At 45.9% G+C, this 14,023-nt stretch overlaps 1 protein-coding gene across 1 annotated transcript in view; it reads right to left on the bottom strand.

The window, feature by feature from the left end:
• The window catches only part of CDH8 (cadherin 8), a 455,531-nt gene that overhangs the window by 246,337 nt on the left and 195,171 nt on the right, over positions 1 to 14,023 (bottom strand). The gene's annotated exons all lie outside the window — the stretch shown is intronic.

Below are 14,023 nucleotides of genomic sequence, written 5' to 3'. Positions count from 1 at the left end.
CCGGGGGGGAGGTGATCCGTTCCTCCCCCCTGGAATCCTCTGGAGTGGCTCCTCTCCAGGAGGATTCTGCGGAGCCATACACCGGCTCCATACCACTGGCAATACGGTAATGGCAGCCATCATTACCATATCGCCAGCGCTCCAGAGCCGGTGTGCCTTTCTGCCTGCAATCCTCCTGGAGCGGAGGTAAGTGATCTGTTCTGCAGCGGATTCCAGAGGCTGGATCATTTGAGTCCGCAGCAGAATTCTCCAACATCCCTACTTGTGGACAGAGAAACTTGGGAGATAATTTTTATTTATTTTTATTTATTATTTTATTTAAAACATTTCTATCCCACCCAATATCATTAAGATCTCAGGGCGGCATACAGATAAAATCAATGTAAACAGTATAAAACAATAAATAATTTAAACACCTAAAAACATATTAAACTATTAAACAAGCTAAAACCAGTTAAACAGTTAAAACAATGTGCTAGGGAATGCATTTAGCCCTCAAAGGCTTTGGTAAAAAGCCACATATTTGCTTGGTGCCGAAACAAGACCAATGTCTGCACCAATCAGGCCTCCAAGGGGAGGGCATTCCACAACTGGGGTGCCACAGCAGAGAAGGCTCTCTCCCACATCCCACCACAGCAGATGTCTCGTGCTGGCGGGATGTAGAGGAGGGCCCCTCCAACAGATCTCAGTTCTCGGGCAGGCTCATATAACGAGAGGCACTCCCTTAAATATTGAGGCCCCAAGCCACTTAGGGCTTTAAATGTCATCACCAAAACCCTGAATTTTGACTGGAAGCATATTGGCAGCCAGTGCAATTCCTTAAAAGCCGGTGTTATATGGTTTTTATGGGGTGTTCCGGTCAGCAGTCTAGCTGCTGCATTTTGCACTAGCTGCAACTTCCAAGTCATCTTCAAGGGCAGCCCCACATAAAGTGCATTGCAGTAGTCTAATCGGGAAGTTACCAGCCCATGCACTACTGTGGCTAGGTTATCCCTGTCCAGGAAAGGCCATAGCTGGCAGATCAGCTGAAGTTGGCCCCAAGTACTCTGGGCCATGGAGTCCACCTGGGGCTTCGGTGACAGGGATGGATTTAGGAGTACTCCCAAGCTACGCACCTGCTCCTTCGGGGGAGTGCAACCCCATCCAGGACAGGTCACTTACCCAATTCCCGGACTCGGGAGCCACCAATCCACACAACTTCCATCTTGTCAGGATTTAGCTTCAGTTTATTGGCCCTCATCCAGCCTATTACAGCCTCCAGGCACTGGTCCAGCACCTTCACCACCTCAGCCGACAACAAGGAGAAACATAGCTGAGTATTATCAGCTACTGGTGACATCCCACCCCAAAACTCCTAATGACCTCTCCCAACGGCTTCATATAGATGTTGAACAGCATGGGGGATAGAATAGAGACCTGTGGCACCCCACAGCTTAAAAGCCATGGGGTAGAACAGGAATCCCCCAATACCACTCTCTGGAATAAGCCCTGCAGATAGGAACGGAACCACTAGGGATGGCAGAGAATTCCGCCACAGATCTCGGTGAGGCCGAATGCCAGTGCATTCGGCCCCCCGAACTCCGTGGCGGAATGGCCTGCCACCCCCCCGCCACCCCCCACAGATCCCGCCCGGGATGAGACTTACCTGGGGTGGATCTTCCAGGCGGCGGCAACCAGTCTTCCAACTGGCTTCCACCGCCGCCATTTTCAGTGTTAAAAAAAAAAAAGACATTATAGGCTACATAAAGATTTACGTAGCCTATCATGGCTAGGTTTAAAAAAACAAAAACAAAAAAACCGACGTGATAGGCTATGTAAATCTTTATGTAGCCTGTCATGTCTGACTTAAAAAAACAAACAAACTCGCATACGCAAATGGCGACGGCTACGGCCGCCGCCATTTGCATTCCTTATTTTGGCCTGTCTTAGTCTATGTAAATATTTACATAGACTAAGATGGCGAAAATAAGGGGGAATGCAAATAGCATCTGCTACACTATTTACGTTCCCCTTATTTTCGCCGTCTTAGTCTACGTAAATATTTATGTAGACTAAGACGGGCCAAAATAAGGAACGCAAATGGCGGCGGCCGTAGCCGCCGCCATTTGCGTACGCGCGTGTTGTTTTTTTTAACGTCAGACGTGATAGGCTACGTAAAGATTTACGTAGCCTATCATGGCTGACTACAGAGATGCAAATGGCGGCGGTTACGGCCGCCACCTTTTACGTCCCTGCTAGCCAGCAGCCGGATGTCCGGCTGCTGGCGGAGCTGGCCGGCGGCTCCACGGAATCCCCGCAGAGCGGAGCCAGCCAGCAACGATTCTGGGGGGAGGGACGGAGCGCCTCCCCCCTCCCAGTGGAACCCAGCAGGGCCAGGTAAGGACAATTTCGTACATCCCTAGGAACCACTGTAGCACAGTGCCCCCCAACTCCCATCCTCTAGAGCTGATCCAGTAAGACATCGTGATCAACGGTGTCAAACTCAAAAGCCACTGAGAGAACCAGTTATTTCACCAAATTACTCCAGGGGGAGGAGAAATTCTCAACACTTTCTCCTAGGTAGGGCTCCCCATTGGTAGCACTTGTAGCACAGCTGCTGTTTTTTTGTGGTTTTTTGGTAAGGGTTTTGGGGTTTTTTTGTGCTGTAACAACATGAACCCCCTTGGCAGGTTAGCCCTTGGTTTGCATTCACCCCAATGCAGGTGGGGGCAGTGTTGTGCCTAGCTCCAAGGAGGAGGTGGAGTTAGTGGTCTGCCAAAACCTGTCTTTCCTGAAACTTTTCTCCCCCCATGAAAGAGGCTTCCATTGTTCTGATTCATTCAGGATGTTTTATAATTTATTTATGTGTTGTTTTTGAGCTTACCTCATCCCAGCTAGCCTCCCATGCTGCCCGCATGTCCTGACCTGAAAGAGCCCTATGGGAGGAATTAACTCATGGTGCCTTAAACTGGGCTTTAATTGAAGTGTAGGAAGCTGACAAGGCTACAGGAGACCAGAGAGATGCTTGTACAATGAAAAACAGGACACACTTGTGCTCACTCCTCGACCACCTCCTAAGTAAAGCCAAGAAACCCAAACCCAACCCATGAGAAATTCACCACTGAATTTCTTTTTTAAAGCAATTTATTTTCTATCAAATTAAATGAGAAGTGTTGGGGAAAAATGTGGGAGAAATTTTCAGCACAGCACTGGTTACAGTATTGGACTGGGATTCAGGAGATCTGGGTTCTCGTCTTCACTTGGCCACAAAGCTCACTAGGTAACCTTGAGCCAGTCACTGACTCTCAGCCTAACCTACCTCACAGGGTTCTTGTGAGGATAAAATGGAGAGACAGAGGATTGTGCAAGCTGCCTTCGGTTACTTGCACAGGAAAAAAAAAAAGATGGGATATACATGTAATAATAATTAACCAAATAAATATTAATAGTCAACAGATACTATATATCTGACACATGCAATAGAGGTGAAAAGAAATGAAGCACACATCCCATTTATATTATGTACATTAAAGAAGAATCAAAATTCATAATCTGAAAATATTACATAGTTCTTAAATGTATAGGCTGCTTCTCCACAACAGAGACCTCAAAACAGCTTCCAATTAAGACGGGGAAAATATTTATGTGTTGTTTTTTTAAATCTTAACAGCAAATTCACATTACTAAAAAATAATAATAAAAAAAAATACAGCAGCACTACCGAGGAGGAGGAGGACGAGGAGGAGGAGGAGAAACTTATACAGGAAAATCCACTACTAAGAACTCAAAAAGGCACAGGGGAACAGATGAATTTCAACTGAACACTGAAAGGTCATAGAATTCAAAGAGCCCCAAAGTATTGCTTCCTGGAAAATAATTCACCATAGGCAAGAACTCAGATTCTGAAGATTAGTCTTTTCTGCATTCCAGCTGCCTTCAAAATTTAAGGCCTTGACTATTGTGCACCGTATTCATAATGCCATCCTTGTTGTTGGAGCCTGCATGAGATTGCAAAAAATGAATGGTTGTCAAGCACCTGGCAGATTATAATATATTGCTGTAGAGCCAGTGTGTGTGTGTGTGTATGTGTGTGTGTGCGCATGCGCGCGCTATACCTAGGTTTAAATTCAATAGAATTTGTCAGGGAGACTAAGACTTGAATTAGATACCTCAAGAGTAAGGATGCTTTTACAAAAATCTCATCATTCTGAATTACAGATAATTGTGAATTTCAGTACAAACTGAACTGACCAACACCTCCCAGATCAAGACCATCCGGTCCAAGCCCCTGCTCAGTGCAGGAAGCCTAATTCCAAGGTGGTCTCCCATCCAAGTATTAACCGGGGCTGATCCTGCTTAGCTTCCAAGAGCAGAAAGACAGACAGACAGACAGACAGACAGGACAACTCACATAATTTTTGCATGTATTTTTTCCACGAAATATGCATTTTGTACTCATTTTAGTCTAAAATATGCATTTTTGTATGCATTTTATCCTAAAATCAGCATTTGACAAATTTTGGTATTTTTGAGCTCCCCTAATAGAGTGTGGATTGGAATTTAGTTGTCCACCAACCTTCATATTTCCCAAATGTTAAAGAAAAGATGTTTACAAATGCATATTTTGAGATATAATAGTCTGAAATATATACATGCAAATTTCCATGCAGATTTTTGCAGAAATGGGACAGGCTTACGGGTCTGTCCCATTTCTGGGACAACAGATTGGATCCTCCATCAGCCCGTGAGTATTCCCTGTTCAAGGGCTGTCATGAAACCTGGTTAACAACTCTGGATAGTGAACAACTTTGAATAGTGTAGGCATTCCGGCAAAAGAACACTCTTCAGTACAGAAGGGAGCTAGTAAGTGAAGTATGAGCCCCTGTGATATATACTTGTAGCCAGGGCTTTTATATTTGCCTGGTCAACAAAGCAATGTATTTCACTAGCTACAATTCTGCTGTTAGCTTTGGCAATTTATAGACCTCACAGAACCAATGCCAGGACTCAGGTGTGCCACACATGACATTATATTCTACTCTGTCTTCCATTCAATCACATAACATGCTATCATTGTTTAAAAAGGATGCTTATGGAATCTACCTTTGCGGGTTCTACCTTGGATGCTGAAGGCGCACTTTACCAGCTATGTTTATTAGAATGGAAGTAGAAGTGTAAAATTTCTGGAAATTCTGAAGCCATCGGGGGGGGGAGTTTTTTTCCTGCTCCTTCCCCCCCACACACACACAAAATTGAAATTTTGGGAAAAAATGGAAAGTAAGCAATACTTTTTTAAAGAACTCTTTACAGATCTAAAGGCACTTTGTTACTTTAGGACAGCCTTCCTTCAACCTTGTGCCTTCCAGATATTTGGACTTTAGCACTTATCAGCCTCAGGCAGGATGGCCAACAGTCAGGAATTATGTATGTATGTATGTATGTATTGATTTATCTATTTAATTTCTTAATCGCCCATCTTGCTGGTCACCCGGCCACTCTGGGTGATGTACAATAATACAACAGCTTAAAACAATAAAATTCCACATTAAAATGTCGTATTTCTAAAAATACCCTAACCCACCCCAAATGCCTACCTGAACAACCACGTTTTTAATGCATGGCAGAAGCTCATTAAAGAGGGGGCATGGTGGAGTTCAACAGAGTGGCTAGGTGACCTAACAGAAGCAGATGAGATTAAGAAGAGGTGGAAAGAATACACAGAAGAATTATACAGGAAAGATGTTAATGTCCCTGATAGCCATGATAGTGCGGTCACTGAACTTGAGCCGGACATCCTAGAGAGTGAAGTCAAGTGGGCCTTAGGAAGCACTACTAACAACAAAGCTAGCGGAGATGACAGTATTCCAGCTGAGCTATTTAAGATCCTAAAAGATGATGCTGTTAAAGTGCTGCACTCAATATGCCAACAAATTTGGAACACTCAACAGTGGCCACAAGACTGGAAAAGGTCAGTTGAGTTTACATTCAAGTTCCAAAGAAGAGCAATGCCAAAGAGTGTTCAAACTACCATACAATTGTGCTCATTTCACATGCCAGCAAGGTTATGCTCACAATCCTACAAGCTAGGCTTCAGCAGTATGTGAACCGAGAACTACCGGACGTACAAGCTGGGTTTCGAAGAGGCAGAGGAACTCGAGATCAAATCGCCAACATTCGCTGGATCATGGATAAAGCAAGAGAATTCTAGGGATGGCGGAGAATTTCTCCCCGAATCTTCAGGGGGCCGAGCGCCAACGCATTCAGCCCCCCGAAATCGGCGGTGAAATTCTCTGCCACCCCCCCGCCACCCCCGCGGGATGGGACTTACCTTTGGCGAATGTCCCTCCCAGTGGCGGGTCCCGGTGGCGGTTCGTCGCCCTTTCGTCGGGGGCGGGGGCGGCAGCCGGTCTTCCGACCAGCTGCTGCCGCCGCAATTAAAAAGTTAAAAAAAACAACAACAACCCCGTGATAGGCTACGTAACGATTAACGCAGCCTATCATGGCTAAATTTCCAAAGTCAGCCGTGATAGGCTACGTAAATCGTTATGTAGCCTATCACGGGGTTTTGTCGTTGTTGTTATTTTTAGACTTTGTTTCGCGGCCGGGGAGACGGGGCGCTTCTCCCTGGCCTGAATTTCGGCCGGGCGAGGTGGGAAGCCTCCCCCCCTGGCCTGAATTTCGACCAGGCGAGGCGGTACAGCTCCCACCCCTCGCCTGAACTTCGGGGGGAGAAGCAAAGCACCTCCCCCCCACCATGAAGCACCCCTGCAAAAAGGTAAGTGACTTTCGTACATCCCTAGAGAATTCCAGAAAAACCTCTATTTCTGCTAGGAGTGCACAAAAGCCACTTACCTGGTCTCGCAGCTTTTCACGGTGGGGGGGAGGCGCTTCACTGCTCTCCCCCCGAAGTTCAGGCCGGGGGGGAGGCTTCCTGCCTCGCCCGGCCAAAATTCAGGCCGGGGGGGAGGCTTCCCGCCTCTCCTGGCCGAAATTCAGGCCGGGGAGGAGGCGCCTCGCCTCGCCCGGCCGGAAAATAAAAAGTTAAAAAAAAACAACGCCCTGTGATAGGCTACGTGACGATTAACGTAGCCTATCACGGCTAGATCTGCAAAGTCAGCCATTATAGGCTATGTAAATCGTCACGTAGCCTATCACGGGTGACTTTAAAAAAAAAAAAAAGCACGTACGCAAATGGCAGCCCCCATAGGGAGCCGCCATTCACGTTCCTTATTTGGTCTCTATAGTCTACGTAAATCTTTACGTAGACTACGGCGAAAATAAGGGCAACGCAAATAGCGTTGCCCTTATTTTTGCCGTAGTCTACGTAATCTTTACGTAGACTACAGCGACCAAATAAGGAACGTGAATGGCGGCTCCCTATGGGGGCCGCCATTAGCTGTCCGCGCTTTTTTTTTTTTTTTTAAGTCACCCGTGATAGGCTATGTGACGATTTACGTAGCCTATCATGGCTGACTTTGCAAATCTAGCTGTGATAGGCTACGTTAATCGTCACGTAGCCTATCACCGGGGCATTTTTGTTTTTTTTTACTTTTATTGGAATGGCGGCGGCGGCAGCCGGTCGAAAGACCGGCTGCCGCCCCCACCCCTGACAAAGACCCGACGAACCACCACTGGGACCCGCCACCATGAGGGACATTCGGGAACGGTAAGTCCTGTCCTGGGGGGGGGCGGGGGGCGGGGGGGTGCGGAGAATTTCTCCCTGAAACTTCTTCGGGGGGCCGAACACGTTGGCGCTCGTCCCCCCGAAGTTTCGGGGAGAAATTCTCCGCCATCCCTAATTTCTGCTTCATTGACTATGCTAAAGCCTTTGATTGTGTGGATCACAACCAACTGTGGCAAATTCTTAAAGAGATGGGAGTACCAGACCACCCTACCTGTCTCCTGAAAAACCTGTACGAGCTAGGCTTCAGCAGTATGCAAACTGAGAACTACCGGAAGTACAAGCTGGGTTTCGAAGAGGCAGAGGAACTAGAGATCAAATCACCAACATTCGCTGCATCATGGAGAAAGCAAGAGAATTCCAGAAAAACGTCTATTTCTGCTTCATTGACTACACTAAAACCTTTGATTGTGTGGATCACAACAAACTCTGGCAAATTCTTAAAGTGATGGGAGTACCAGACCACCTTACCTGTCTCCTGAAAAACCTGTACGAGGGTCAAGAAACAACAGTAAGAACCGGACATGGAACAACCGATTGGTTCAAAATTGGGAAAGGAGTACGACAAGCCTGTATATTGTCGCCCTGCTTATTTAATTTATATGCAGAGTACATTATGAGAAATGCCGGGTTGGATGAATTACAGGTCGGAATTAAGATTGCCAGGAGAATTATCAACAACCTCCGATATGCAGACGATACCACCCCAATGGCAGAAAGCAAAGAGGATCTAAAGAGCCTCTTGTTGAGGGTGAAAGTGGAGAGTGCAAAAGCTGGTTTGAAACTCAACATTAAAAAAACTAAGATCATGGCATCTGGCCCCATCACTTCCTGGCATATAGAAGGGGAAGAAATGGAAGCATTGACAGATGTTATTTTCTTGGGCTCCAAGATCACCGCAGACGGTGACTGCAGCCATGAAATTAAAAGACGCCTGCTCCTTGGGAGGAAAGCTATGGCCAACCTAGACAGCATAGTAAGAAGCAGAGACATCACCTTGCTGAAAAAGGTCCGCATAATCAAAGCTATGGTTTTCCCACTAGCAACGTATGGCTGTGAGAGCGGGACTATAAGGAAGGCAAAGAAAGCTTTACTGAAGCTGAAGCTCAAATATTTTGGCCACCTAATGCGAAGAGAATAGTCACTGGAAATAGGGGTGGACGAAAGTCACTTACCTGTCATTGAAGCTTGTTCGCGGTGGGGGGAGGTGCTTCGCTGCTCCCCCCACGAAGTTCAGGCCGGAGGGGAGGCTTCCCGCCGCGCCTGGCCGAAATTCAGGCCGGGGGGGGAGGCTTCCCGCCTCGCCCGGCCGTGAACTCCAAAGTTTTTTTTTTAAAAAAAATAACGCCCCTGTGATAGGCTATGTGATGATTAACGTAGCCTATCACGGCTGACTTTGCAGATCTAGCCAAGATAGGCTACGTTAATCGTCACGTAGCCTATCACGGGGGCGTTTTGTTTTTTTTCTTTTATTGGAATGGCGGCGGTGGCAGCTGGTCGAAAGACCGGCTGCCGCTCCCGCCCCGCACGAACACCCGCCGAACCGCCGGCCGGACCCGCCGCCGGGAGGGACATTCGGCAAAGGTAAGTCCCGTCCCGGGGGGGGTGCGGGGGGCGGGGGGGTGAGGAGAATTTCTCCCTGAAACTTGTTCGGAGGGCTGAACACGTTGGCGCTCGGCCCCCCGAAGTTTCGGGGAGAAATTCTCCGCCATCCCTACTTCCTGTCCTGCACTCTCTCCCGGAGTGTGCTCAAGTCCATATTCATTGCATCAGCGAGGCGCCTCCTCCCCGGCCTGAATTTCGGCCGGGCGAGGTGGGAAGCCTCCCCCCCGGCCTGAATTTTGACCGGGCGAGGCGGGAAGCCTCCCCCCCCCGGCCTGAACTTCGCGGGGGGAGCAGCGAAGCGCCTCCCCCCCACCGCGAAAAGCTTCGAGGACAGGTAAGTGACTTTCATCCACCCCTAACAGGAAGGCCTGGCGTGCTATGGTCCATGGGGTCACGAAGAGTCGGACATGACTGAACGACTGAACAACAACAACAACAAGGCTTGGTAACAGTATATAAACACCTTGTCTTAAATTCTAAAAGAAAATATTTCATAATTCCAAGCTGTTAAATTTTGCTAATTTTTCAAAAAAACAAAAACAAAAATGGTTGTTGGAAAAAAAATGTTACCCCTGCTCCCCAGTTCTTTCCCTATGTTTTCCTATTTTTTCTGGGCATTCCCATCTCTGAATAGAAGTCAAAAGGTCAGACATGTATATTCTTTTCACATAAAAATCTGTGCGTATTTTTGTTTCTATTTTTTCAAAGTTACACATCAATTGTGTACAGTTTTGAAATGTATGCATTCTTCTCCCATTGATTAAAGTGTATTTCTGTGCATTTTTTCAAGAGCAAGCCATTTTCATGTGCATTTTTCAAATGTACGCATGCTGTTGAACAGATTGTTGAGGGTCTGCAAATCCTTTGCAAGCTCGGAAATGTGGACTTCGACTGCAGGTTGTGTCCAAGTCCATGTTCGATCTTGAAGGTGCAAACTGGTTAAATCCTGACCAAAAATGAATGGAAACAATTGTCTAATACTTCCCTACTGAAAGTATCATGCAACTGAAGCTACTATTCCATGTCAGAAGTACCCAACTGGCAATCCATACTATCCACATGAAATGTGGATAGTATGGCCTCTCTAGGGGCCATAGGATTGTGCCATTAATTGGTTAAAAAGGAAAGACACTTTAAAATGCTTAACCTGTGACAGGGGATTGGACTAGATTATCTTCAAATGTCCCTTCCAGCTCTGTCATTCTGATTATATGTAGATGGTATTGGTTACCTACAGCTCTGTGTCTAGCAGCTGAGTGACAAGCAGAAACTCACGAGGTGGAGTTTTCCCTGGCATCTGGAGATGGGACCTGCACTGCTTGAACATCCACCTGTCATACAACTGAAGTACAGGCATACCCACCAGTGCTGCTTCCATCTTCATATGCTAAATAAAATTGTACCTATTGAATTTCTGCCTGCCATACAACTGGGAAGAGTACTGGGCCCTCTGTGCTTTACAAGGAACTTACATCATGCCTGGAGCTCTGTGTCTAACAGCTGAGTGACAGGCAGAAAGTCAGTAGGTGGCGTTTCTCCCAGATGGGAACTGCACCCATTGACTTTCTGGCTCTCATGCAGCTGAACTACAGGCAGGATGTCATAGGTGATGCTTCCATCCTCAAAGCTGCACCTGTTCAATGTCAGCCTGTCATGCTCCTGGTCTAAGAGTACTGACCTCTCTTCCTCTTACTGAGTACTCAGCAGCCCCTTCCCTTTATGAAGTAGAAGGGCAGAGGGTGGTAAAAGCCAGACAGGAGTCCTGAGGCCTAGCAATTTTGGGGTAAAATTTGGCCTAATGAAGGTGGCCACTCTCAGGCAGACACAGTCAACTGTAGCCCTATAATTCACATGCGCACATTGTGTACAGAGAAGAGAAAGTATGATGGTCACCAACTTAGATGAGTGTTTTTTTAAAAAAGAAAACCAAACACATAAAGCAAATTCATACAGGAGAGATCGATCAAAAGCTTCTACTTCATCCCCCAACTGATATATAGCTGCCTTCTCTGACAGCCAAATGAAACCTTCACGTTCAGAGATGGTATTTCTCTCTCACATCGACCACTATTGTCTAACAGAATCAAATGTTTTGGTGTGTCTGTCCATGTAGGTTTGTGTATATATGGGTGTGCGTTTGTACACAGGTGTACCTCTGCTGCTCAGGAAAGAACTTGTTTCTGTGGAACATATATGACCTGGTGAAAGGAAAGGAAGCACCTTCTTTTGAGTATATGCAGAGTCCATGTCCTGCCCAGCCTTAACCAGCCTTCCAGCATTAGAGATTAAAAAAAAAAAAATAGAGACATTTAATTCCGAAGGCCATATTTGACTACCGCCTCCACACAGAATGCCTCCACACAGACCGTTGTTCACTGAGATTCAACAGGTGGAGCTCTAACATTCCCCCAGCATTTAAAGCCAAACATACCCCAAGGCTAGTGTCAAGAAGAAGAAGAAGAAGAAGAGGAAAAAGAAGAAGAAGAAGAAGAAGAAGAAGAAGAAGAAGAAGAAGAAGAACAACAACAACAACAACAACAACAAATACTGCAGAGGTGGACATATTCCTCCCAGTGGAGGCTGATGGCTCCTATTGTGGTGGGGCTGTAAACCCATTCTGGATTTCAGTCAGAACCAGCAGAACTCTAAAACAGAATAAAGTTCAGCACTTTGGATATCTCCTCTGGCTGGTTCTGACTGAAACCTAGAATGGATTTACAGCCCCACCAACGTTGGAGACACCAGCCTCCACTTATTCCTCCATGCTGTTTCTGGCCATTATTAAGCTAGTCCTGTCAGCATATGCAGCACAGCCAATGCAAAACGTCAGAAGCTGGGAAGCCTTCTTGGCTGAAGAGGGATATTTTGAAGGCATCTTCCCAGAGAAACAAACATTTTATTTCAAAGACCCCCCCCCCCACACACACACACACAATTTATATATTCCCATTTAAAAGGACTAGGGGAATATTAAAACTGAGGAGGAAGGATCCTTATGGATCTCTGTAGAATCATGGTCATGCAAGAAACAGTTCTCTCCCACCCAACCAACCAAATGTTCTCATGCATGCCAAACTTTACTAGGCAAGTTCTTCCACCAACTATAATGGTGGAAAAGGTGGCATCAATTTTTATTTTCCCAAAGTACAATTCAAAATAAAGCAGAGAACAAAAACCGTGGCCGTTTATCCTTGGGGGCTCCAATTGGATGCTTACACAAAATGAATTCACCCCACACACACAAAAAAAAGGGGGGAGAACCCCCATCATTTCCCCTCATTCTCGCTAAGCTGCCCACTTTAACTTACATAAAATGTCCACATTCTCCCTGGTAACCAGTCACACTCAATCCAGTTCTTACCTCTTCAATAGAAGATAGAACTGAGCTTGCTCCTGGACATAGATTGTGGGCACCACTACCTAAAATGGGCTCAGAAGGTGGGGAATGTATTTTAATAACTACAACCATTTTACAGTACTAATAAGCAAAGTGAGTACTAGACCTTCCCCTTGACCTAGTGACACAGCAAAGAGTTTCCCCAAAGATACTGTAAAAACAGAGAAATTGTCCCATGAAGTTTAACTCCATCAGGGTCTATGAGAAAGAATACAGACAATACTTGTAAAACTGCTGGAAGTCAATTGTCAAAAACTAAACTCAGATAAATAAGCCATTTTTATTTTTTTTATCCTTTATACCTCATAATTGGCATGGACCATCCTCAAACTGATCTTTCCCATACTGTTACATTTCAGATCAATCCATTGAGTGCTTTTCTCAGTATACATTAGTATACATCACAGTACTGACTACCCCACCCCCATTTTGAGTTATAATGGCAGAAACTGATGTATCTAACTCACAATTTAGGGCCATACATGTGGCCCTAAAATATAGACTCCTGAGAAGAGACTATATCAGTGGCTCAGATGATAGGGACAGAGCTTTGATTAAGTGCCTTTTTACCTCTCCCACTGAATCATGATGTATGGCACAGTTGAGGTTGGGGTGTGGTGGCTAAGAGGTAGAAGGTGCCATCCTGAATCCTCCATAAGCACATTAAAAATTATTTTCTGGGAACCAGCAACCTGTGCCAGTGTCCTGTATAAAAAGGCAGTCCATGGGAAGTGTGTCCGGGATCCATGGAGGCTGAATAAGATACAATGTATCTATATCTAAAACCCTGTGCAGGTGTTTGCCTGTACATGAGTACAGTTAAAATGTGTAGGGGATTTGGCATGCAAGTCCACCCCCCAATCCCCATTTCCCCAAACACTCAGCTTCTTTCTAGATCTTTGTGCACTTAGTGTGATGATCTGCAAAGGGTTCTGTAAGCATGTTCACCAGAAAGCACAGAATTCCTGATGGTGGAAACGCTGTGTGTTCAGATGAACGGGTGTATAGAACCCTTGGTAGATTTTCACGCTCAATGCAAAGAGCCATTTGGATGCAAAATGTGTATTCCTCCACTGACTTATCGGCCCTCCCTTGTATACACACACACTTCATGTCAGTAGTAAAACCAAGGCTTAGTAACTCTGTAAGAACAACACTGCACCCAGGAACATTACCAAAAACTGTTCCTTCTCTTTGAAAGGCTTGAACAAAGACTATTAAAATATGCTGGAATGTTTCCATTGACAACGGTGAGCTTTTGACTTGGTCTTTTCTGCTATCTTGGTCTTGGTTGCCTCGACAGCATTAGTAAACAGACTTCTTTCTTTTCATCTCTGTACTTTGTCAGGCCTTTCTGTGCT

The sequence above is a fragment of the Heloderma suspectum genome, chromosome 8 (genome assembly GCF_057233095.1).
Source record: "Heloderma suspectum isolate Gila_16-S chromosome 8, 16-S_ref, whole genome shotgun sequence".
Classification (NCBI taxonomy): Eukaryota; Metazoa; Chordata; class Lepidosauria; order Squamata; family Helodermatidae; genus Heloderma; species Heloderma suspectum.
This window is presented reverse-complemented; position numbering and strand designations above follow the sequence as displayed.